This window comes from Pelodiscus sinensis, chromosome 6, assembly GCF_049634645.1.
Source record: "Pelodiscus sinensis isolate JC-2024 chromosome 6, ASM4963464v1, whole genome shotgun sequence".
Taxonomy (NCBI): domain Eukaryota; kingdom Metazoa; phylum Chordata; order Testudines; family Trionychidae; genus Pelodiscus; species Pelodiscus sinensis.
The window spans coordinates 26504094-26529815 of NC_134716.1; the positions used below are offsets into that span (position 1 = coordinate 26504094).

At 39.6% G+C, this 25722-nt stretch overlaps 1 protein-coding gene across 17 annotated transcripts in view; it reads left to right on the forward strand.

Annotated features, from left to right (window-relative positions):
- Positions 1-25722, forward strand: part of PTPRD (protein tyrosine phosphatase receptor type D) — a 1779541-nt gene that overhangs the window by 1298880 nt on the left and 454939 nt on the right. The gene's annotated exons all lie outside the window — the stretch shown is intronic.

Consider the following 25722-nt stretch of genomic DNA (forward strand, 5'->3'; position numbering starts at 1 on the left):
CATCTTTTAAAGTGGTAGGTGATAAAAACATTTTTGTGCATGTTTTATTTAATTAATTATGACTAGTTTAAATGTTATTTCTAAATTGATATTTGGATGTTGAATTGCAATGTAATATTAAGAAGCTAGGAAACTATATCAGTTTTTTCTGTAAAGAAAATATCTTCATTTTAAGGTTTATTCATTCATACTCTTGAGCAATGCTGCAGAAACACAGAGCCTTTTGTAAGAGCCATCAAAAAATCATTTGTGCGTCTCTTCTGTCACCATGCTGTGTTTATACTGCTGCATGTTGTCAAATTTATACTTCTGCATGTAGTCTTGTTTTTACTCCAGTTACTTTGGGGATTACCTCATTCCTTTTATAATTTCATGTAGTTCTCTTACTTTCTGTAATACAGGGTTATATTGAATTGCTACATGTTTGAAGGTGCCAATAGCATTGTTCAGACTAGGGGGTTGTTAAACCACCAGCTACTGCAGGAGCAGCCTAGAGAGGTCTGAGAAAATGCACTTGTCATATTCATATTTATAATCCACAACTTTTCCCCTTGGTCTGTTTCCTGAATCACTGGGGGAATGTGCACTCCAGTTGGAAATTATATAATACACTTACATGAAATACCTACTATGAAAAATGACTATGAACACTGATTAATTAGATCATTATACAAATAACCTTACAGCAATAAATACCCACTGTGTGGCAGAAAGACATATGTTTATCATAGTCAGCTGGGGCACACTTGGGGCACAGAGACAGATAAATTGGTCCACATTGTCTTACCACACAGCTGTCATTACAGCGTTGATAGCAGGTGATAGTTCTGCAAGTGGATGTCAAATCTGTGCTTATCTGTTTTGACATCTGTTGATGGAAGCTCTCTCTTCGGTTTGATCTAGACAATGACCTTGGTATTCCTTATGAACAGTAAAGGCCCACAATTGTTGTTTTAAGAAGGAAAGAGTCCTAGCTTGTGCCTCACGCCTGTCATATCAAATTATCAGACAGCAGCTGATAATAAAACTAGCATTGGCACATTTAAATAGATCCTATGACTGCATCAAATCTCCTGGATTAGTTTACTTATTGAGATTGCACCTTGCTATCTTGCTAAATTTCATGCAGGTAAAGTAATAAGTTACCATAGTTAGAGCCCCTGTTTCTCACAAATGAGAACTAATACAAAATGAAATAAAAAAAAATACAAAATGAAATAAAAAAAAATTACCCTATGGCTGTGGATCCTGGCCTGTATGGCTGCACTGGATCATGGGGTTACTGTGCCCCTAAAGTGTGGTCCATCCTCCTCTAACTCATGATGTGGGGAAGAGCAGCAGTCACTAAAGCAAATCTGAGTAAGCGGCATGTGACCTGGCACATGGTGGTTCAGTGCCATTCTCTCAAAGATGACCTGCTCAGCCTCTCCCTCTGTTAACATGGAGGGGTGAGCAGGCCAAACCTCAGCAGCATTGTGACCCCAGGTGCAATAAAATGAAAAAACTAAATAAATGGAAACCTAACTCTTTGGGTCTCAGATTAAAAATTGTGAAAACTTTGTTAAAGAACTGGTCTGATTCACCATTGTTACTCTTGTTTTATGCTGATGTAACCAGTTAATCCAGTGGAAAATGACCCAGTGGTGAAATAGTCTTTATAATTGGACCCATGTGTTAATCCTGTCATCATTTGTATTGTACCTTCAGTTTGGTTTGGGGGCTGTAAGGGGTTATTACCGTACGATTTTGTTGACATTAGGTTCACATATTAAACATCCCTATAAGTTAGTTAGCATAGGAGAGTCTCAGATCTTGTTTCTTTCATTCTTTAGAGGTGAGGTGAACTACATAATTCAGGCATGAGGACTGAATGCAGTTAGTATGATCAAAGCCTATATATTAAATAAAAAATTATTTCCATTAACGCCAATAAAATCAAGTTAGGAATGCTACAATCCTCCCCCCCCCCCAAAAAAAGCTTCCTTTTGGAGTAATTTCAAGTTCATTTTCAGTTTTCTAATACAATTACCTATTTAAGAACATAGTAATACTTTCTAAATAGTAGTATAATTCTTCCCTAATACATAGTTGTTTTGTTTGTTTGATTATAGTGATTATGGTGTTCATTAGTACTGACTGGTTAGGTGCTGTGGATCATATAATCAAACAAATGACATTGTGAATATGCAGCACTTCCTATTTTAATCTTTTTCTTTCAAGCTCTTTAATGCAGGTATGTTATTTTAACAGAAATATATTTGTCACTGTGGTTGTGACTTGCTTTTTTGATACAATCAAGGTTCTATTTACATTCATTGCAGAGTATTAGCACAAATATATTTATAACAGCCTCTGAAAGGGATACAGTGTGAAACAAATGTGGGCAACTTGTATTGAACCATTAATTTCAGCATTGTTTTATTATCATGTTTTCATTAGTACTCCAGTGTATCTTCCATAAAGTTCCTATCATCGGATGGCACGTGTTTAGAATAAAATTCTGGAAAAAAAAATCAGCTGTTCATTTGTACAGAGACAGAAACTTCAAATATCTAGTGATGTTAAACAACATATATAGAAATGTTCAGAAAGCATGGGTCAAAACTTATTTTGGGTATACTACATATTTAGCTGCCCAGCTCAGAATATCACGTTATAAAAGGAAAAGTTTTAGAATGCTAGTTGCTGTAGTTTAAATCATTAGTGAGGCTCCGACACTACAGCATAATGTTTAATTTTGTGGTTATATGTGAGTGGAAATTTACCTGGAGGAAAATGTGAATACTTGCCATTCACATTTTAAACCCCATTTACTGGTAGAAGGAAACATTGGTGTTTAATTCGTAAGTATAAAAGTTTGATTTTAACAGCAAATTACTTACCGTATCTACTTTTAAATAACTCAAAAATATAAAATCAAAACATTTAAAACTGTTATTGGGGACATCGCCAAACAGCACTTGAGAGCATTTAACAATCTAAGAGAAAGGCAAGAAACCTTATGAATGAATAACTAAACAGGAAACAGGTAATTAAAAAGTATTTTTTCTTGTGCATGGTGGGCAAGAAGAAATAATACAAGAACATCTATTAACTGAGCTTCCTTTTGTTCTTCAAAGTTCTACTGAGTTCTTCATTATGCCCCAAGGTCTTCAAGCTCTCAGCATGCTGAAAATCTGCTCTCTACCTTTCCTAAATGTGGTTAGCGAAGAATGGCAGGTTATGCTCCCATTAATTGAGTGGGCTTTATATCTGGCCCAAAGTGAGGAAGTGGTTAGTTAACATTCTCTGAAGGAGATGTTATACTGGAAGTGTAATTAAATGAAAGTGCGTTTTTCAGTGGGGAACTTGCAGAGAAAATTAGACTGGCAGATACTCATTACAAAATAAAATTAAACATAATATAAAAATGGTTAACTTAACATTAAATTAAGCTTAATTAAAGCTGTTTGTTTCTTCTACATAATCATTATTGACAATTGGTGTGGAACTTGTAAAAACAGCTGCTTATGGGAGGTTTTTGTTTCAAAATTTTTGAATTAACAGTGTATCAACTTGCACATTTGTGATGGTAATAACAAATGTAACTGAAATATGACTGCACAGGAACATTAAAGGGGATTATTTGAAGTAACATTTTTGTAGGAACTACGTGTTCTTTGCTCACCATGATTTATTCTCTCACACTCCAATTTTATCACTGGTCTGTTTTATCTATTTTCTTCCTAATCCCCCAGATATCTGTACTTCATAAGTGGTTAGTAAAGTGGGACAACAGTGCCAACCCCTTGCTAAGGTCACAGTCAACCCTATTCCATTAATAAAGTAACAGGATGTACAGAGAATGATGTTGATGCCATTCCGCTCCTGGGTCCCAGGAGTATTATTTTTGCAGCACAGGTTCAGTAATGAAGACAAAGCAACTGAAATACCAAAACTCAGGGTTTAGGCTAGTTCAACATGGCTACAAAACTACTAGCTATCTCTGTTATCATGACATTAAAATAAAAGGAGTATAAAGATCTGGTGGATCCAGATCTTCTGTTCCTCAGTATAGCCACTAAGACAATACTTACTCCACTTGCACCGGGCATGCTCCATTCCCTTACAGACCTTATGAATGTATGTCATCTCTATGGTTTCTGAGCCCGTGGAAAAAGTAATACGTGACCATGTAACTAAAGACAATGTCATCACTAAGGCTACAATTTTGGCATGGGATTTTTTAGTAAATATCGTAGGACAGGTGATGGAAAAAAACGTGATAAGCGATGGATAAAGACCATCAAAGCATGTCAATTTTATTACACCAATGTACACAGGGGTATAGCGGAGGTGTTGAAAAGTGAGATTTGAAAAGTGGGGGTAGTGGATGTTGCACAGTGAGCTCAGCCTGCAATTGGTCCTGCCTCCCATATCAGGCATTATGGCTTGGCATATGTGGCCAGACTGCCACGTAAATTTGCCTCATCCAATCCTCTATCTTTAACAGTGGAGAGGGTGGAGATGCCAAACTAGTGTGGCACTAAGATCTTGTGCACTACGTCACAATGTCACTTGGGTTGGAAGTCTAATCAAATATGCTTTTACAGCTTTCTCCAGTATTTGATGGACTTTATTCAAATTCAGTTTCTGTTTTCACTGTAGCAAAATACAGGACTATGTAGCACTTTAAAGACTAACAAGATGGTTTATTAGATGATGAGCTTTCGTGGGCCAGACCCACTTCCTCAGATCAAGTAGTGGAAGAAAATAGTCACAACCATATATGTTTTCACTGTGGCTGCTATAACAGAGCTGTAGCCCTGATCTTCATGTGTTATGCACAAGGGTCCAAATTAAGATTTCATGGACAACCTTCATTATAGCATTCTTTAACTTTTTGAGTTCTTGGCTTTGCAATCTTATTCTTTCAATATTTTTGCAAGTGCTATACATGAAAAAGATCTCACATGGGTGGACAGTACATTATATAGTGAAAGCTAATACTTTTTTATATTTTTTTCTTTTTATGGGAGAGGTAAAGAGATTGAATCAGATATCCAAAATACATAATAGTTGCTATGATGTTGATCTGCAACAAAATGTCAAGTACAAGGTAAAATAGGATTAAGTTAAGAATAGTCCAGACACTATAGAAATGTATTTGGAGTTACACAAAGACCAATCAATATAAAGAAAAAATACTAAAATCAACTGTAAGCTATTGAATAATACAGAAACTAAACCTTTTTTCCAGTTTAATTTGGCAAACTCTGGGATTCATTTTCACTGGGATACTTTTGATTTTAACAACACATTTCCCATCAAGGCTATTGAAGAGCCAGGCAGCTACATGTCTAAAAATCATGCTAGTTGTTACATACATACACCCTTGCCATCATTCACTAATGATGCAAGAAATGAAATGGGAAAATGCAGAAATATCTCAAAACGAAAATAATGAATTGTATTGGAGAGATTCAACTGAATGGAATGCTTCCCTGCTTCTTTCAATCATAGTTAAGTAAATGGAGGTGACTGGCTGCTAATGGAGGTGTGATTAAATAAGTAGCCCAGAAGTAGGTTTGCACAGAGGGCAGAAATAACGATTGAAGATGACTGCTTACACATTCCTCTGAGAGAACCCCAGAAATTAGAGCTGAAAAATAACTATCTGATCATCAGTTAGCCTGCTAACAATGTCTTACACTCACTGCAGCCGTGAAATTGTTTCCTGCATCAAATTGTCTAGACCATTCTCCGGTCTTTTAAATATGTCAGTGAAGTGACCTCCATCATTTCCCTTGGAGGGATTATATGATAACCTAGTGGATCTCAGTATCTGGACGTTTCTTCCTGATATTTAGGCTAAATTGCCCCATCCATCAGTGTCATCTGGATACTTCTAGTTATACTTTATACTTCCCTAATTGTTATTTCTTGGTTTTATACATTTCAAATATTTGTAGAAAGTGATTGTGTTCCCCATTCCCCCCTCTTTAGTGTAGTTGCTTAGTCAACCTATATAAATGTGAGGCCCTTCCCTATAATCAAGAATAATCCTAGGGTTGCAAGTAATTAGTGTATCCACCCTGTTTTTTTAAATTTTAAATGGCAATAAGAACATGCAGAGTTAAACCTCAATTAACTCAGTAGGTGCAAGCCTCTGGATGCCCTTGTCTATGCTTGGTGCTCAGTAGCAGAGCAGTGACACCAATTATGTACCATTGATGGCTGAGGAAGGGATGTTACCAAATGGAGACTCCTACTAACTCTCTTAATATTTACATTCTCCATCTTTGACTTCTATTCTATGCATGTAGAGGAAAATGATAGTAGTTACCGTTCTTTATCTATTGTAATATGCGTCATCTTATTCTTTTGGGAGAAGAAAAAGCATGGCTGGTTTCTAGGGATTGATGCTGTGCCTTCATGTTTCCTTTACAGTCTCACTGGTAAGGAAAATTGTCCACAGATGTACTGGTGGAACAGCAGTTTCCGCTGCCTGTGTTTCAAAAATATATGGAACATCTTATCAGCATTGAAATACTGGATATCCCATTGGTACGGCCGCCACACACAGCTCTTCATAATATTTAATTTAGACAGTGTATTTGGAGTTACATAAAGACCAATCTCTCTTCTGTAGCATTTCATACTCATTTGTGGCTTGATTTTTCTCATATCAGGCATACTCAGGGTGGAGTTCACCTGGAATCTAGTTTTACATAATGCAAGGGTGGACTTTGTAGCTCACGAGTGATGAATGTATAATGTAAGTGTCCCTACGTGCTGTGAGCAGTGCTTTTCATATTCTTGCACTTGACTAAGAAATCTTAGACTATCAAATGAAAGCAATATACTAAAAACTCAGGAGCACTTCGTTGCTAACCCTTGTGCCATGGTGGTAGGAAAGATGGCCACATAACCACCTCTTGTCTTGAACAATCTCACATAAAAAGGGCAGTGACTGTAGTTCTTCCACATCAGCAAAGTGGGGGTAAGCTATCGGATAAAGGGGTAGTGGCCTCAATGGCCAGCAGAACAATGTTGTAGGCTGAGGGATCCTTTTGCAAGCCAAGGATTCCAGGAGTTCTCCCTCTGCTTTCTTGGTGGTGGTGCTGCACTACGACACCCTCAGCTTGGGCTAGTGGCTATATGCCTCATGTGGGGCTGAATGTGAGCAAAAGACTGATTCTTCAGGACATGCAACAGCATTAGCAAAGGCAATCAAACCCAGGGGTCATTGAAGAAAATGGTAAGAAAAATGGCAGTTTAATCACACATGGTGCTACCTTTACTTTCTTTTCACATGGCGTGTGAGAATAATTTGAGTGGGTGCCAGATTTTTCACTTCCCTACACACATGTGAAGTCTGCTGCTGCTACTACTGCTCTCTGCTTCAGCACCAAATGAGGCTTCTGCTGCCTTCATTCCATCCACCTTGGTCTTAAGTAAACCTGATTGCTGTCACTACTAAGAGGCACTGAGTCTAGGGTCAGATCTGGTCACACAGTAGCTTGAAAACTTACTGCCATGTGAGATATTTTTAAAGCTGAACATGCAGAAGACTGTGTATTGACAAGGACTGGATGTTTGGTGGATGACAATTAGTGATAGTGGCTTCCTGTTGCTTAGAAGTTTAAAAAGACAGCAATTGAACCATTGCATGAAGGTAATCAATGGTCTGCTGATTACTCTACCTATCAGTAGTGTGATAGATCTCTTTCATCTCTGCTTTCCTCAGACCTTTGATCATTATTGTTTTCAGAGTTTTATTACTGTGCTGGGACCCTGTTAATACAAAATTAGATTTATACTGACTATCGGTTCCTTCTGTTAAACTGTATGTTCAATCACTTCTCTAAAATACTTTGCTTACACAGATTTTTTTTTAAATATTGCAATTGAACTGTTAACATTTTTGTGTTCAGTATGCTGTCTGTGGCATGTTGTGTGTCATAATTGAAGGTCATGAGAAACATTTCCCAAAGCAGTGTTTTGCATTCGATGGTTGAGTTATCTACGTGCTGTTTGTTCTCCAGACAGGTAGCAGTATGTGTAGTGAGAAAGTGAATAATGGCAGTTTTGCTAGGCTTAATTTCTCCAGGGTACATTTTACAGGGGTTTTACTGTATCTGTTTTTCCTTTTTTGTGTATATGTACTGCCCCTACAACTAGGAATTGGGATGAAAACTAATTATTTATATACGCCCCAGAAATGCTATTAATATTAATGTTTTTGGTTATTGCTGGTATCTGGTTCAAACACTCAGACACTAGTCAGCTGAAAATTTGTAAATCCTTAGATTAATGATCCCTCGACCATCAAATCTAAAGTTATAATGTGCACATATTAAAATGCTGCCCGTGCAGCTACCTTCCCCCCTCTGTTCACTGTTTTCCCTCCCACATAGGTGTCAATCTGGCATAGCACTTAAACACCTGCACAACTTCAAGCACGTGCATAGGTGCATTGTTGGATCATGGCCATATAAATTCTTTGAACTTCATGTTTCTTCTATATATATTCCTTTTTCCCTGTGGATAAAGCCCATTGTTTACAGAGAGACCCATAGATTTTAGTGGGAGTCTGCATGGGTGCAGAGGTCCACTCACATAGTTCTCTCTCTACAAGAAATATATCAGGAGGCCAGAACAGGTGATACTAGTGAGCAACTGGCACTGTATGTATATGTAATCACACACCTACGGTACGTCTAGACTACAGGGTTTTGTCGACAAAAGTGGATTATTGTCGACAAAACTATACCTGCGTCTAAACTACCGCTGAGTTCCATCAACATAATGTTGACAGAACTTGGCAGTTTTGTCTACGGTGGTAAACCTCATTCTACAAGGAATAATGCTTTCTGACGACAGAAGGCATTATTGCATCTACACTGTCCTTTGCATCTACACTTTCTTGTTGACAAAGCGACTTGCTTTGTCAACAGAACTGGATGTAGTCTAGACGCTCTTTGTCGACAGAAGCCTGTAGTCCACACGCTAGTGTGGTTACTGAGCAATGCAAGTGGTACCTAGACCACAGCAACAGTTAAGACCATGAGATCTCTACAGCATGGGCTGGGAGCCAGCTGGCTTTTAGCTCAGACGGTAGCAGCTCCTATACTCCGCTTCAGAGATCCCAGGTTCAAATCCGCCCTGTGGCGGTTACATATAGAAGAAAGCATATGTTTATATAAGAAAGAATAAAATTAATTGAAATAAAAGTCAAACAGTATCATCGAATCTTTTTGGATAGAAATTCTATGCTCTAATAGTAAGAATATAGCAGTAGGGATACCTTATCGACCACCTGACGAGGATAATGACAGTGACTGTGAAATGCTCAGGGAGATTAGAGAGCCTATTGAAATGAAAAAACAACAACTAAATAATATTATTTCAAATATACCCACATTGACCAGGTGTAAGTCATCTCATAACAAAATGCAAATATATATTTTTTTCACATCTTGTCCCACAAGAGGAAATAAATGCAAAGTAATGTACATTGGAAAACATAATTCCAACTAAACAGATAAAATGATGGGGTCTAAATTAGCTGTTACCATTCAAGAAAGAGATCTTTGGAGTCATTGTGGATAGTGCTCTGAAAACATCAACTCAATGTGCAGCAGCAGTCAAAAAATGAACAGACTGTTGGGAATCATTAGGAATGAGATAGATAATAAGACAGAAAATATTATAGTGTCTATCTATAAATCCATGATACACCCACAACTTGAATACTGCATGCAAATGTGGTCAACTCATCTAAAAATATATTGGAATAGGAAAAGGGCAACAAAAATGATTAGGGTTATGGAACTGGCTTCCGGTTAAAGAGAGATTAATAAGATTGGGACTTGGAAAAAATAACAAAGGGGGGATATGATTGAGGTCTATGATTGATGGCTTGAGCAGAGAAAATAAATAAGGAAGTGCTATTTACTTCTTCCCATAACACAAAAACTAGGAAATTGATAGATAGAAGGTTTAAAGCAGGTTTAAAGTACAGGTTGGGTCTCTGTGGTCTGGCATCCTTGCAACCTGTCTGGTCCTGAATGAGGGAGTTTGCCAGGTGAGGAAAGGTCAGTTCTGGGCTCTCTGCTGCCAGCCTCCCGGATCTCTTGGGGGGTGTCTCCTCCTGGCCACCAACCTCACTGCTGGCCCTGGGCACCAGACTCCCTGCCAGACTAGCTCCATTCCTGGCCCTGACTGGGCTCACTGCCGCTAGCCCTCCAGCCCAGGTCTACTCCCGGCTCCTGGTCTCATGACTGCTCCAAGATGCTAGGCTGGATGCTGGGTCAGCACTGCTCTCAGCTCCAGCTGGGCTTCTGTCTGCCACCAAATTCCGAGCCAGCCCCCGCTCCAAACTACAGGGGCTGTCTGGTCCAGGGGCTCTCTGGATGTTGGTGGACCAGAGAGTCCTGTACCAGAGAGGTTCATCTTGTATTTCTTCACACAACACACAGCCAATCTGTGGAACTCTTTCCAGGGGCTGTTGTATAGGCCAACACTATGACAGAGTGTTCAAAAAACAGCTCAATAAATTCATGGAGGATAGGTCCGTCAATGGCTATTAGCCAGGATGGGCAAGGTTGGTATCCCAAGTCTCTGTCAGAAGTCAGGAATAAGTGCCAGGGAGTGACATCACTTGACGATTACTTGTTCTGGTCATTCCTTCTGGGACACTGGCCCTGGCCATTTTTGGAAGATAGGCTATTTTGCTGAATGGACCTTTGATCTGACTCAGTATGGTCATTCTTATGTAAGAAAACGTTCAGTATCAGTGGTTCATATTATTAAAACAATACAGCACATAGAATTAAAAAGTAATACAGAAGTAAAGAAATTGAAAAGATGAAAATATCTTTCTGTACTTAAGGAGACACAATATCATGTATTCTTAGGCCTTTTTTTAAGTAGTCCCTTAATTATTAAATACTTCATTTTTTGTCCACAGAAAATTAAGAATAAAATATTGGTTTTGCAAAACAGATATTCAGTGCAAGATAATCTGAGGTAATGGAACTGAATTACATTTTTAAAGCATGAAATGTGTTATTTTCTTTGGACGTGTCAAAAAGGCAAACTTAGTCCCTGTTCTTTTTAAAAAATCAACATTGTGAGATCAATATACTATTTTCAAAGGAGATGATGGACCCACACTGATGACTTGCATTATATTTTCTTTCTGGAAAGTCTTATAACAATTATTGATGGAATAAAACATATTAGATAAACTGGTCTATCTCCCTGTCAGTGCATGATTGTTCCTTACAGTACCTTCACCAGGAGTTTGTTTAGCCTAGTTTGATATCCCTCATGGGCATGTCTACACTAGGAAATTATTTCAAAATAACTTATTTGAAATAATAACTATTTCAAAGTAGTGTGTCCACAGTGCACGGAAGCCTCAAAATTAGACTTAGGTAGGCTCCCTTAATGTGGATGTGCTGCTTTGACTTAGAGCCCCAGGAACCAATGGAGAGTAGGGTTGCCAGGTGTCCAGTTTTCTACCGGACAGTCCGGTATTTGCGCCCTCTGTCCAGTAGAAAAATGCAGAAAATACTGGACATGTGCAATGTCCGGTATTTTCTGAATTTCCAGCTGAGCACCGGATAGAAGCCTGGCAGGGGCGAGGGAGTGACTGGGAGGTAGGCAGTGATTGGTGCTGGGAGCCCTGTGGTTGCGTGCAAAAGCCAGGCTGGGCGGGGCGAGGGCAGTGGCTGGGACTCCCAGCCACTCCTCCCGCCAATCTCGGCCCCGCCTCCCAGCTGGGAGCCTCTGGTTATGTGCAGAAGCCGGGCGGGGGGAGTGGCTCCCAGCCACTCTCCCCATCCCTGCCCAGCTTCTACTAGCAACTAGAGGGAGTGCCTGCCGGGGGCACAGCCTGTTGGACTCCCCCCGCCAGCTCTGCTTCCCACCCCCCTTCCTCCATCCGCCCGCCTCCTGTCTAGCCCCTCCAGCTCCCGATCCCCCCCCCAGTTCTGCTTCCTGGCCCCCCTTCCTCCTGGCCCTCCCCGTGGCCCACGACTCCCCCCCCCCCACCAGCCCTGCCTCCCACCCCCCTTCCTCCCAGCTGGTCCCTCCCCCCACCCCGCCCATGATCAAGCGTGTCCGGTATTTTGGAGGGGTCTACCTGGTAACCCTCATGGAGATTAATTGCTTTAAATGGTTCTGAGGAATAGTTATTTAAAAAAAGCAGCAGTGGAACATCCACACCACTGCTATTTTGAAATAACTATTTTGAAATGAGAGTGATTCCTTGTGGAAAGCAGGAGTTATTATTTTGAAATAACCAGCTCCTTATTTTCAAATAATGGGCTTGGTAGTGTGGACGCTCTGCTTGTTATTTTGAAATATAGTGTCCGCTAGGGCTGTGAGACTACTTTCTATGTTAATACACATTGCTGACTGAAAGGTCTTCCTGATAATCATTCCAAATTTTTCCTTTTATTAATTTCATCCAGCTATTCTCCTTTGGTATTTACATCCTTCAAATGTTTGTATACTGTCATGTGTCCTCTGAGTTGTGACTTGTTCAATCTATAAATAGTATGTCAATCTTTAGCTCTTCAGTTTTCCTCCAGAAACCTGTCCTTACATGGGTTGTAAGCACTTTCATTCCCTCTGATTTTTCTACATATTTTTGGCATTGAAGTAACCAGAACTTAAAACTGTTTTCCATGTTCATTTTCCCTAGTATTAAGAGGATATATAAGTTTCACCCCTTAGCTTCACATGCTACCTCCCCTTTTGCATGTGCATCCCAAAGTTACATTGCCATAATACACTTAAACTGATACCTGATTTGCTGTCCACTTTCACTCTTGCTTTTTCCAACATTAGTACTCCCAGAGCTTTTCTCTTTGATTGAATGTGTTTCCTCTGCATATGCTAGCTTTCAAAAAATAGCATTTCTAATCCATCTCAGACCTTTTGTACTGTTTCTGTCTTCCATGAGCAATGTCATATGACTTGTCACCCAAACTTTATCACAATTTATCTTGATATCGTTTCAAATAAGTCATTTAACCAGTGTAGAGAGAATTCTTCTTCTTCTCCCATTCTGTGATTTTCAACGTTGACTCTGAGTACAATATGTTATTGCTTTAATTTGAATTAGATGTTCACACAAAGTGAAGTTTACAAATAAGTAATAAAGTAAACCACAGTGCTTTTATATGTAATTTATTTTCTTCTTAGCTACCTGGAAACTGATATTATAGAACTCGTCTATTTAATTTCTTAAATGAATCATGAACATGGTTTGAATGGGTGTGCATAATAGATGTGCTTAAGAACAGTAGGGTTGAGTATGACTTGCCATTTAAAAATATCTGCAACATTTTAGCATAAATAAAACATATTTGCAGTATGTATAAACTAGCTCAAGTTAGTTCACATGGTTTGTCAGGCAGCAACTTTTAAATGGGTATGACATTTTAAGCACAAAAACTCAGAGCTAATTTCCAAATCTTGATCAGGGACACTGTCCTCAGTTTAGGTTCATCCATTTTACACTCTGAAAATGTCATCAATTTTTTCATAACGATCCAGTCAGAATTCTGTAAATAATAAGATAATGGTTATATTATTTTGGAAACTACATTTGATTAGTGCATTTTATTAACACAGAAAACTGAAACTATATGCCTTCTTTACAAAAGAAAATATACTATATGCAAGCACAGAGTTTAAGGCCAGAAGGGATTAGTAGTCTGATCTCCTGTGAATTGGAGGCCACCAGCACCACTGTTCCCTTTAATTTTTTCACATATGTACAGAATGAAATTTATGATGTGCATCAATATGGGGGTGTGCACATAAACAAAATGCATGTGCTGTGGGTGGACCCGAGGGTTTCAGAGTGTGAGAGAGAGCGGGTGCTCAGGGCTGGGGCAGAAGACTGGAGTTGGAGGGTGGGGCGAGAGATTGGAGGTAGGGCAGCTCTCTTCCACTGCACCAGCACCTGGGTTGGGGAAGAGAGGCATCTCTCCTCTGCTTCAGCGGGTCCGTGGTTGGGGTGGGACTGGGGCAGAGGTGCTTCTCTCCCAGTGGTGACAAGTCTGTGCACTGATAAATTCATTCAGCACTCTCTTAATACTATGGTTTCTCTCTTTCACTCTTTCCTATTTGGAAGATGTTCCAGAACTTGGCCCCTCTGATGGTTAGAAGCCTCCTAATTTGCAGACTTAATATGTTCATGAGCAGTTCATATCCATGTTCTTGTGCCCACATTTTTTAGTTTAAGTGGCTCTTCATTCTTCTATTAATGTATTTATAGAGTGGAGTCATATACTCCCTCTTATTCTTCTTTTTGTTAGGCTATTCAATCTCATTGTAAGATGGGCCACCATTCCCCTGATCATCGATCATAGCAGCTCTTCTCCACATCTTCATCTTTTCTTGAACACAGATGACAATAACTGTATATAGCATTCCAAAAACATATTAATGCAAAAAAATAAAAAAAGCTTATTGGTTCTTGGTAAAATTTGTTCTAGTAGAAACATATACAAAACACAAATGAATCCAAGTTAAACTCAGTAGTTAAAACACTGAAGCCAGGTGTGATGATCATGAGGGTTAGCCAGCAGCCTGGGGATTAAGGGGTTAACTATGTCCCTTACCTAGCCAGGTGGAGTGGCCAATAGGAATGTAGGTAGGAATTTCAAACTGGGATAAAGGAATTTTTGTTTTTTCCCTCCTTTGTTCTGGGCAGTTCTGTCCAGCTATTGAGGGGGACAGACACTATGTCTCCCTCCAAGAAAAGAGTTCCTTCACTTTCTGTAAGTAAGGTAAAGTTTAGATAAATCCGTTAGGTTTCATTGTTTTATGGTTTGGGTATGGGATCTGCTGTCTGTGCACTTTTTAAAAGATGTTTTGGCTTTTCTTTGTAATTAAGTTCTAGGCCCATGGAGTTTCTCCATGAGTATATTTTGCTACTTTTCCATCGAGGCATTACACTTGCAACAGGAATATTGTGGTGATAATAAAAGTTTTCTCTTTTCTTTTATTAACCTGGTATTGGTTAATGGTTGTGTCCTGCTTTGTACTTTAGGGTTGAGATTTCCCAAGTGATCTCTCCCCTGATTTTTCACATCAGTACTTGGGTGGTGGCAGTGGAAGTTTTATTCCCAAAATCTTAGGTTGTTAAGATTTTGAGGGAAAGTTTTATACCAAAGCTTGGTAGATAAGGTTTTGGGGTACTTGCAGGCTCCCGCTTCTGCATTTATCGTGCCAGAGTGGGGAAGAAGCCATGACACCAGGGATGTGTCTAGACTGGCCAGTTTTTCTGGAAAATCAGCTGCTTTTCCGGAAAAACTTGCCAGCTGTCTACACTGGCCGCTTGAATTTCCACAAAAGCACTGACTTCCTACTGTAAGAAATCAGTGCTTTTTGCAGAAATATGATGCTGCTCCCATTCGGGCAAAAGTCCCTTTTGCGCAAAGCTTTTGCGCAAAAGGGCCAGTGTAGACAACTGAGATTTGTTTTGCGCAAAACCGCGTCTAGATTGGCCACAGACGCTTTTCCTCAAAAAGTGCTTTTGCGGAAAAGCGTCCGTGCCAATCTAGATGCTTTTTTCCGAAAATTCTTTTAACGGAAAACTTTTCTGTTAAAAGCATTTCCGGAAAATCATGCCAGTCTAGACGTAGCCCAGGTGTATACTATACCAGGCAGGTCGACTTCAGGTACGCAACTACACAAAATGAGTTAGCTTACCTTAAGCCGAGTTGTGGTAGTGTCCACATAGTAGGAAGCCAATGGGAGCAAACACTACCATCGGCTTCCCTTACTCCTCACAGAAGGAAGAGTACTGGACACTGGCAGGGGCTGCCCCCAGCTTTTGATTTACAGGTCTATGCTAGACCCGCTAAATTGAACACTAGAATATTGACCTCCAGAGTATCGATCATCTGGTATGTACCCTCTGATACACTAAATAAAAGAGTACAAAGATACTTTCTTCCAACCTTTTTGCTCCTGAACTTCTAGCTGTAGAAAAATATCCATTATTCTCCTATTTCTCTGTATTCTTCAACTTTGTGTTTTGTTACAAACTGTGATTTTAAACAGTGTACATACCTTCTTCTCCAAATGGCTAAGCATTGCAAACAGTTTAACTAATTGTACTATGTACATCTGTGCCAATATTTTCTTTAACTTCAGTTAGGATTTATCTAGTTGCCTGCATTTAATAAAACAAAGTTGTATGTAAAATACAACCCATTTTAGCAGAAATGTGTCTCAGTGAATACTTAATTTATGAATTCTGTTTGCTGTTGTTTCTCATAAACAGACTAATTTTTTATGCTGATCTCTTCTTTTCTTGATCTTAAAAATATTCAAATTCTGATTTAGAACTTGATAACTTAGAAAAATGGTGTCACGCTCCCAGCTATGCCAAATGGTACATGAAAAGAAAGAGGCTGTTCTGAATGCTTGGCAGCCTGGTGCTGATGAACATCCCTTACACCACCTGTGCAAATGGAGCTGGCAATAGTTTATTGTACAAAAAGCACCTGTGATCAAAAGGGACAGATTTTATACTTGTTATCTTGGAGGAATAAAGCAACCAAGTACAGACGGGACTTTTTTGCATCACTTGAGTTTGAGGGGTTTTTTTCTCCCTCAGAGGGTCATCATTTTCCTCAGATAGCGGTTAGGCCTTTTTCTCCCCTTTTCACTTTAAAGGAATATACAATATTGGCAACTCTTGTGATGTTTTTATCTTTGCGTATATATTCTTTAAATCCACAGCTTCCTTTGACCATGAGACTGCTCAGGAAGCTCAGCTTGCATTTTGTACTCATGGTGGGAGAGAAAAACTCGAAAGTTTGACCAAGTGCTTAAAAGATAAAAAAAATAAAATAAAAGGTAAATTAAAAGAACCCTAAACATATTTATTAATTTCATTATTTCTTAAATCAATCTCATGATTTTGGGGTACCCGAGTGATGATTCATGAGCATTTGGGGCGGGCAACACATCAATTGCTTTTATTTTTCTGACATGGTCTACTTCAGAATGTTCCCTGTTGGCCTGCCTTCAGTAGCATTTGATTGGCAGTTGATTGGTCTTTATTTGATTCCCTTTATTGCCAGATGAATTCAGTGAGTCTAGTTTTGTTGCCCAAGAGCAATACCACTCTTGACAGTTGTTGTGTAGTGTTGATTTACTTAGTTCTTTTTATCACTTTTTTTTTAATCAAAAAATGTGTGTTGAACAGTGTGGTTTTGATAGTCATTTAGGTCTATTCTGTACATGACAAGAATCTAATGGTTGATAAAGAACTGACAAAATAACCCTGGGCATCACACAATACAGTGGCAATCCTACAGCCAATAGTTATGTATCATAATGATATAAATGGATGTTAATATCAACTCTCACTGTTGGCTTGAGTGCAGCTGCATCTAGCAAATTGTTGAAAATCATTTTATTTACTCTTTTTTGATTTAAACATGCATGATATCTTTTTTTTTTAAATTGAAGAAATGCATATGCCATAGACCAATTGTCCCAATAAAATATAAATGTTACATTGTATTGATCTCATACTTTAAACTTTTCCAGGCATGGTTGCAAAATTCTCATTATTTCTCTTACCATACTTGTTGCCCACATAGATACTGAACAGGATAAGTTGATAACTGATTAGCCTAAAACTTTTCCTTTTCACTCTTTTTCCTGTATTATTTTAATTTCATTCTATTTACTTGTGATATACCAACCTCATATTTTTGGTGAGTGTTCATCATTCATTTCCTTTTCTTTACTGTGGGAGGTCTAACATTTTTTTTATCGAACTGTTTCATAAGGCCCCCAGCTGTTTGCAGTCAGGGATTGTCTCTCTTATTAGCACTTAGAAGACAGTGCTGGCAGGGTGCAGCTTGTTTGTACAAGATCCAAGCTGTTGTAAAGGTGCTCCTGTGGTCCCCAGTCATTTGAAGGTGATGTGACCTTAAACTGACAGTTGTTTGTGGGACTAGGCTAAGGAGAATACACAGTGTAAATCCTGCAAATATAGACAATTTGTGAAGAGATTTTCACTAATAGTTTTATTTTGGGTTCACTATACACTGATTGATTTTCATACAAAACTTGAAACATAGGCAGAAAACATTACTTTTTTGAAAGGTCAGATCACAGTCTTTATGCTGCTAGATAACTGTATTTTGCATATCTTTATTTGGGATCTGGATAGGGAAGTGATAGCGTAGTCGATTAACCGATAAGCAAAAGCATATAGGTTAATGCTATAGACTACATGCATTCCCCCCCACCCCCAAAATTTTTTTTAGCAGGCTGGCTAGAAGCCCTGTTCAGTCCTGGTGGTCACTGGTTCTGGGACCTACCCCCACTGCAGCTCTACATTTCAAGTGTATTGGGAGCCAGGCAGGCAGGCAGCTTGGCACAGTTCCGGCTTGCGCCAGGTCTGGGAGCTCAGTCCCCCACAAAAAGGATAATAGTGATTGTTGCCAAAATGTAGTTACACTAGATTAAAATAGCAGCACTGCTTTGAAAAATTATTCATTATTAAAATGTATTTTTTAGAGTTTAATTTTTTTTGAAAGTCTTTAAAAATTAGCAGGTAGAAAATGACTTACAAAGTTTTCTAAGGACAGTGCTTCTTTCTGTGAAGCTGACCTTAACATCTTCTAGATTATTCACAGATGTTTTTATTAGGGATTATTAACACAATTATTGAAATCTTCATTCTCAAACCACATCCAGCCTCTGAGAGTATTCAGTAACTATGTTGTGAAGGGACTTAAAGAAAACAAATATGAGAATATATTTACATTTAAGAAATGTAACTTAATAGTATCCAGGATCCTAGTGAGAAATGCTTGGTTGGAATTGAATCATTACCCAGTTAAAAATAACCTTTCCAGGTCATGTCATTTTGTTTGCTGCAGTGAAATAAGTTTATTTCAGCAGAATGAAGCCATTATTAGGTTGGCAGAGTCCACTTGTCAGAATTTTATGGAGCAGAACACCGTTTGGCTGGGAAATTCCATAAATACTGTAATGTGAGAGGAGTTAAACTCCAAGGACTGAAGGGGCACAAAGGAGGGGATTTGTCACTAATACATTGTTTTACAGTTCCATCAAAAAGTGTTAGACTATATGAAGAATTACCATTAAAACTGGATAAACATACCCCTCTGCATATATTGTGAAAACTGGATGTGTGGATTAAATAGAAACTTTTTGATGCATACATATAAATTGAATACTTACTCTTCATTTTTTTTATATGTTACAATATATTTCTCCCTACACAGCCTTTTAATCTTGGAGTTAGTGAGGATCTTGTACAGTGGGTCAGCTGGTGAAATCCAGAGTTTAATGTAGCTATTTAAAAAAAAATTAGGAATGGAGCATTCACCCTGAATTATGTATTTGTTGATATGTAGGGGACTAGTGTTCTCTCTCCATCAGAAGAGTAGTCAAAGTAACTTCTCCTTTTGCAAGGTGAACCTGTGTAATTCATTCATGTAATAATTTAAGAAGTAAAGAAAATCTAGTCAGAACATCTTGTCTGGGGCCCTCAAGCTTCCCAGATTTTCCATCTGTATTTTGAATGCCATCTTTGAAATATGGTTTACTGCAACAAAAATTACTTCTTGGAATAAACCCTAGAGTTGTTTAGGGTCTCTGGTCCTACAGACTAATATATCCGTATACTCAATGGCTAGAAGATGAAGCAAGACAAAGACTAGAAATAAGACATACATTTTTCATTGAGGGTGATTAACCACTGGAAGAACTAAGCAAGGTTGTGGTAGATTTTCTATCAACTGACAATTTTACAGTCAAGATTGGGTTTAAAAAAATGCATTCTGTAGGAATTATTTGGGGGGGAGCTCAATAGCCAGATTATACAGGAAATCAAACTAGATGATCACAGTCTTCTCTTCTGGCTTTGGGATCTATGAATTAATTATTGGAATAATTTCCATAGGGATTTAGTAAATTCTCCTTTACTTGAAGTCTTAAAATCAAGAATGTCTCTCTAAGAGGATGTGCTGTAGCTCTATTAAAAGTTATGGACTTAATGCAGAAATTACAAGGTGGTGTTCTGTAATCTGTGATATGCATTACTCATAACAATTCCTGTGTTTTGAGTTCCCACAAAAATTGTTTCAGAGCAGCTAAAATATTAATTCTTCACTGGAAGATTTTATACATTTGTATTTTATCTACATCTTCAATTCATAAACATTTTTGTCCATCTTTATGTGAATAGTAGAATGCTACTATGTATCACACCTGGATACAATGGAGAGGTATGTTAGCATAACGTAATGTTTTTTTCCCCTTCATTTACTTTCATATCTCTTTTATTTTAATAGTTGTAGTGATATTTAAGTTGTTCCTATTAATGTTTACTGTACTAACACACTTTGTTCTAAGTTTCAGTTGAAGTCTTCTACCTTAGCTACTCCCACATAGGTGTTTCAGAGGTATTTTTGTTGTGAATAGTGCATTAAGATGTTGGTACCTACATGTCTCTCTAGATGCAAATGGACACGCAAGTCCAGATTTATTACAGAAGAAAATGTGAAATGCAGTCTCTGGCCTTTTCCTGTTTCATTAAATCTCTGATTGTCACTTTCAGCTTATGTTCAAATACTAAGAACACTGATCCATATTTTTTATTAACAAACAAAACTTTTCATATTCATCAAACATTGAAAAGCCTCCTGGAAGTTTGACAAAATGATATTGTAAAAGTAAGGGAATCCTAAAACTGAAGTGATTACCTTTGAGCAGAACTTATAATTACAGTTAAACTTAGAATATAGAAAAAGATCATTGAAATATAATAGCTCCCAAGGGCGTATTCATTGCAACAGGTTAATTTATTACATCAGTATATGCTAACCCATAGCATCTATCCCTGTAGCATCCTGAAGCAGCTACTAAAAATAGTGTAAACAAACATATCACATCAATTGGCAATGTTTTCTGGCATTTCTTATTTTGTATGCTGTCCCTTCCATATTAATTTCTGCCAACAACATATTGGAATCTAAGGATATATCGTGTGTCTCTGCTAATGTGTTTGATGTTTTCTTGAAATATATCTTTTACAAATTAATGAATGGAAAAGAAATAATGTTATACTGTTTCGGGATATTTTATCAGATAGTTAAATCTAGGCTTTGGCTTTATGGTGAAAACATAAGTTTTTTAAATCTGCCACAGCTTCTAGAAGCCATGGTATTAAATTGTACCATTTATATCGATCTGCTTGTATAGTTGGCTTTATGTCTGGGATTTAATATGAATTTACCTTTGAGATGCAAGTTTCTCTTCCTCTTCCCTGCCTCCTCCTCCTCACTAATAGATATTGTAGTTACTCCCTGAGGGACAGCCAAAAGTTTATGTTTTAAAAGACTTGACCTCCAATCCCCAGCTATTACTTTTTAAAAAGAGAATGAAAGGAAGTTGAAGTTAAGTGAGTTGAATTATTCCCTTGCTAACATCACAGTCAGCCGAGCTAATTATGTATGCAACACAGTTGGATCTTTCCCAAGTTAGAGTCAAGTCCCTATTTAATAACCATACTATGTGGGATGTGTTCTTCAGAGGAAAAAGTTAAAATGTGGTCACATACATGTGTTTCAGGTTGTAGTCTGCAACGTTCACTGAGTACTGAATATTGCTAACTCAAGAAGAAATGTTTAAACAAGTGACAGGAATGGGAAGTCTTGCTTTCCCAGGTAAACTGCTTCAGTGGATGAGGGAGACCTATGGCATAATCAGCTCTGAGGTTCTACTTGTCATATTCTTGTGGGTGAACTGTAGTGATTTCCTTCTCTTTTCCTTGTTGTAAAGAGTAATCCATGGCAGCGTTGTATTTACTTTTGATGTTCTGAAATTAACAGTGTCCCACTGTCTCTCAGGGTATGTCTAGACTACAAGGTTTTGTCAACAAAAGTCCACTTTTGTTGACAAAACTATACCTGCGTCTGCACTGTCGCTGAGTTCTGTCGACATAACGTCGAAAGAACTCGGCCATTTTGTCAACGTATGTAAACCTCATTCTACGAGGAATAACGCCTTTTGTCGACAGAGTTCTGTCGACAGAAGGCGTTATTGCATCTACACTGTCTTTTGCGTCTATACTGCCATGTTGACAAAGTGGCTTGCTTTGTCGACAGAACTGGATGTAGTCTAGACACTCTTTCTCGACAGAAGCTTAGTCGACAGTATCTGTCGACAAAACTTCTGTCGACAAAAGCCTGTAGTCTAGACATACCCTCAGAGTTTACAGTTATGTATGTCATGTCCTTGACAGCCCCATAACTGTAAAATCTCCACTCTTACCTGAACAGGATGGAGTCTTAGCGTTGAACTTTTTTATTTTTATTTTTTTTAATTTCTAATACTTGTTGTCTTGTTCCTCTAAAGGTTACTGAATATACTGGCTAGCACACATTTTTCAGCCATTGTGTGGATAGATGGACATTACTACTAAATTTGGCCTGATTTAATTTGTGTTGGGAGGAAAGGAGTAAAGAGAAAACCAGAAAATATGTAAACCACACCAGGTAGTGTGGACAAGAAGACCAGTTAATTTAGTTTGAAGACATTATGCCAATCAATATAATGTTATCATTGATTACTATGCTATAGTATTAATGATGGCCTGTGTTGAAGTCTTATGGTAATGACTAGCAAGAGAAATTTAAAAACCTTAGGTTTGAACCTCTCATCATCTGCCAAGCACATTAGGGAAAATTCTTCTTTGAATGGTTGCTCCATTCCATTTAGGTGTGCATGTGCCACATGAATGTCTGCCAGAAGGTTTTTCCCTTAGTCATTGGTCTGGCAAGGGAGCACCCAACAGTGGCACTTCCATGGCAGCACAAGTATTCCCCTCTGCCCCCCCAGTTCCTTCTCATTACCCGCAATGTTTGTTGGATCGCTCTAGCCCTTGCTTTTCTGCAAGTGCATTCCTTAGTAGTATTGTGTATGTAGTGTGGCCAGTTGGGGCTAAGCCCCTAGGTTCTGCGCTTCTTGGCGGGGTTTTCTTTGTTTGCCTCAGAGGCTCACGGTGTCCCTTACACTGCCTTGAAAGCAAGAGTATCCCACTTTCCGAGCCCTTTTCATCATAGGCAAGTCCAGGGTATGGAAGGTCAGCCCCTACATTTGACCACAGAGACTCTCCTGTTTCTTGCAGGCAGCGCACCAGCCAAGAGGGAGTTGGGGGGAACCTGGTCCCACCCACTTGCTCCAGGTTCCGGCCCAGGGCCCTACGGGAGGGAGAGGGTAGACACGAGTGCGTTGTGAGGCCTGGCTCTTGCCCCATGGAACAGTGACACCTCCCTGGGCCACTTCCCTAACCCCTCCTGAGTACCTCCTCCAAATGCCTTGGGTCAGGCTTGGTTTCAGGCTATCTAGGGTCAGTCTCTTGTGCTGGGCTGCTCTGGTCTCCTTCACTTCTCCTCTGATCTGTTCCTCCACTCCTTCCCCCCTCCTTGCCTGAGGGAGGGTTATTTATGGTGCACTCATCAGCCTTAACTGGCCTCAGGTGTTCTGATTAGCCTTCCCTTCAGGCTGATGACACATTGGCTTCAGGTGTTGAACTGCTGGGCCACAGTCTCTGGCAGCCTATAATGGGAACATAAAACTGCATATCCAGCTTCCCATGTATCTGCCTTCCACTAGTCTTTGGCAGCCCCCTGCTCTCAGGCTGCCACAGTAGTTAGCATTTGTTAGTTTGTCATACAGGGTTAGTTGTAAGAGTTTGTTAGTGGGGATACTCTCCCCCCACATGTGACAAGTGCCTGAAACCAATGTCCCTTGGTGATCTCCACAACTCTTATCTCAAGTGTGTAGGAGAGGTCACCAGGCAGAGTGGTGTAAAATCTGCAGGGTATGTAAGGGGATGGAAGGAGCTGCTCCCTGGTACCAGTTAACTGGTACCTGGTAAGCATTACCCATTCTTATCCCTTCTTCACAACCGATACTAAGAAAGAGTGGGACAAATGTATAAAATTTCTCCTCATGGAGGCAGCACTTCGCAATTGTCCCTGGAATCGTCACCAGTGACTTCAACCTGAAATTCACCGGCCTCGGTGCACAAAAACAATCAGCACTGAGAAGACTGTACTGTATCAAGACCCAACACCAGTGTGCGGGACCGTTCTCTATCCTTGATACCACATAAGAAGAAGAAAGCAGAGAAAGGCCACTCTCCTTCCCAATATGGGTCCCCAATTAGGGCACTCTAAGACTGCCGTATCATCTGCACCGAAGCCAGCTTCTGCCAATATCATAAGGAAGTCGAGCCCAGTACAGGACTCCCAGGAGTTGGAGAACACTTTGGTGTACAATCTTGGCCACACTGGAGACATCTGAGGCTGCCAGGGATCTCATCAAGTTAACAAGGTTTCCTGGTCAGGCACTGAAGATGGTATGCTGAGGGGATGGTTGCTCATCTGAACCTGCAGCGATACACAGAATAGGGCCCAGACGCAGCCTCAGCCACCAGTTCTGCTCATAGCACTGGTCCCACCTCCAACTTTGGCACCAGCACCGATGCTGCCTCCACCAGCAGTCAGACATAAAGACAAGCCAACCATTATGACACAGCATTCCAACTGTCACCATTCACCAGCACCAACTTTCTTGGCACCATCCTGGTCTACTTCTAATACTCTTAGGAGATGGAAGTGGAATCTTATATGTACAAGACGACAGAACATTGATCCCAGTCTTGACATTGTTCTTGGCACCTTACCTCTGCCCCTCAGTTGCCTCAGATGATGTGGCCACCTCACTGGCACCTGATGAGGCAGCAGCAGGGATATCACTCTTCATCCCAGCTATGAATGCAAGGGCCCATCAGGGCTTGCTGAGAGAGTAATCCAGAATCTGGGTGTACAAGCAGAGGAGCTATCTGAGGAGTCCAACCCTATTATGGACATTTTCACACCCAGACGTCCATCTAGAGCAGCTCTACCACTTATCTAGACTGTGGCCAAAACAACCAGGATGCTGTGGCAGACACCGGCTTCTATCTCCCCAACAGCCAAGGGAGTGGAGTTCCCTAGTAAAATCATGAACATCTGTTCACACATTCAGGAGTTCAGGGCAGTAGCTAAAGAAAGCAAAGTGGTTTCTCACATGGCCCTTCAAGCAGTGGAGTTTTGAAGGTGTGCCCAGGGCCAGCATTACAGTCCTCTCCTTGGATTGTCTTCTCATTATAAATTGCCTATCCCGATTCCACCATGCCTAGAATTACATTGGACTGTTGGGTCCTAAACACAGTGGGAGTGGGATATTCTATCCTATTCTGCTCCCTTATATCCTCCCACCCCCTTCCCCATTCTTCTTCAGAGACCCCTCTCACGAGCAGCTTCTCCAGCAGGAAGTGATGTTGCTCATTGCACTGGAAGTAATAGAGGAGGTTCCTCCAGAGTTCAGGAGCAAGGGATCTTACTCCTAATATTTCCTAATTCTGAAAGCCAAAGGGGAGCTCAGTGGTCTCAATACCTTTATAATAAAGACAAAGATCAGAATGATAACCCTGGCTTTCATTATTCCCCCCTTCAATCGCCGATCTAAAAGACATATATTTTCACATATCGCTCATTCCACCCACAGATGATTCCTCTGGTTTATGGTTGGCTACTGCAGCTACCAGACTGTGGTGTTCCCATTTGGCCTCTCTATAGCCCCGAGGGTGTTTACAAAATGCAT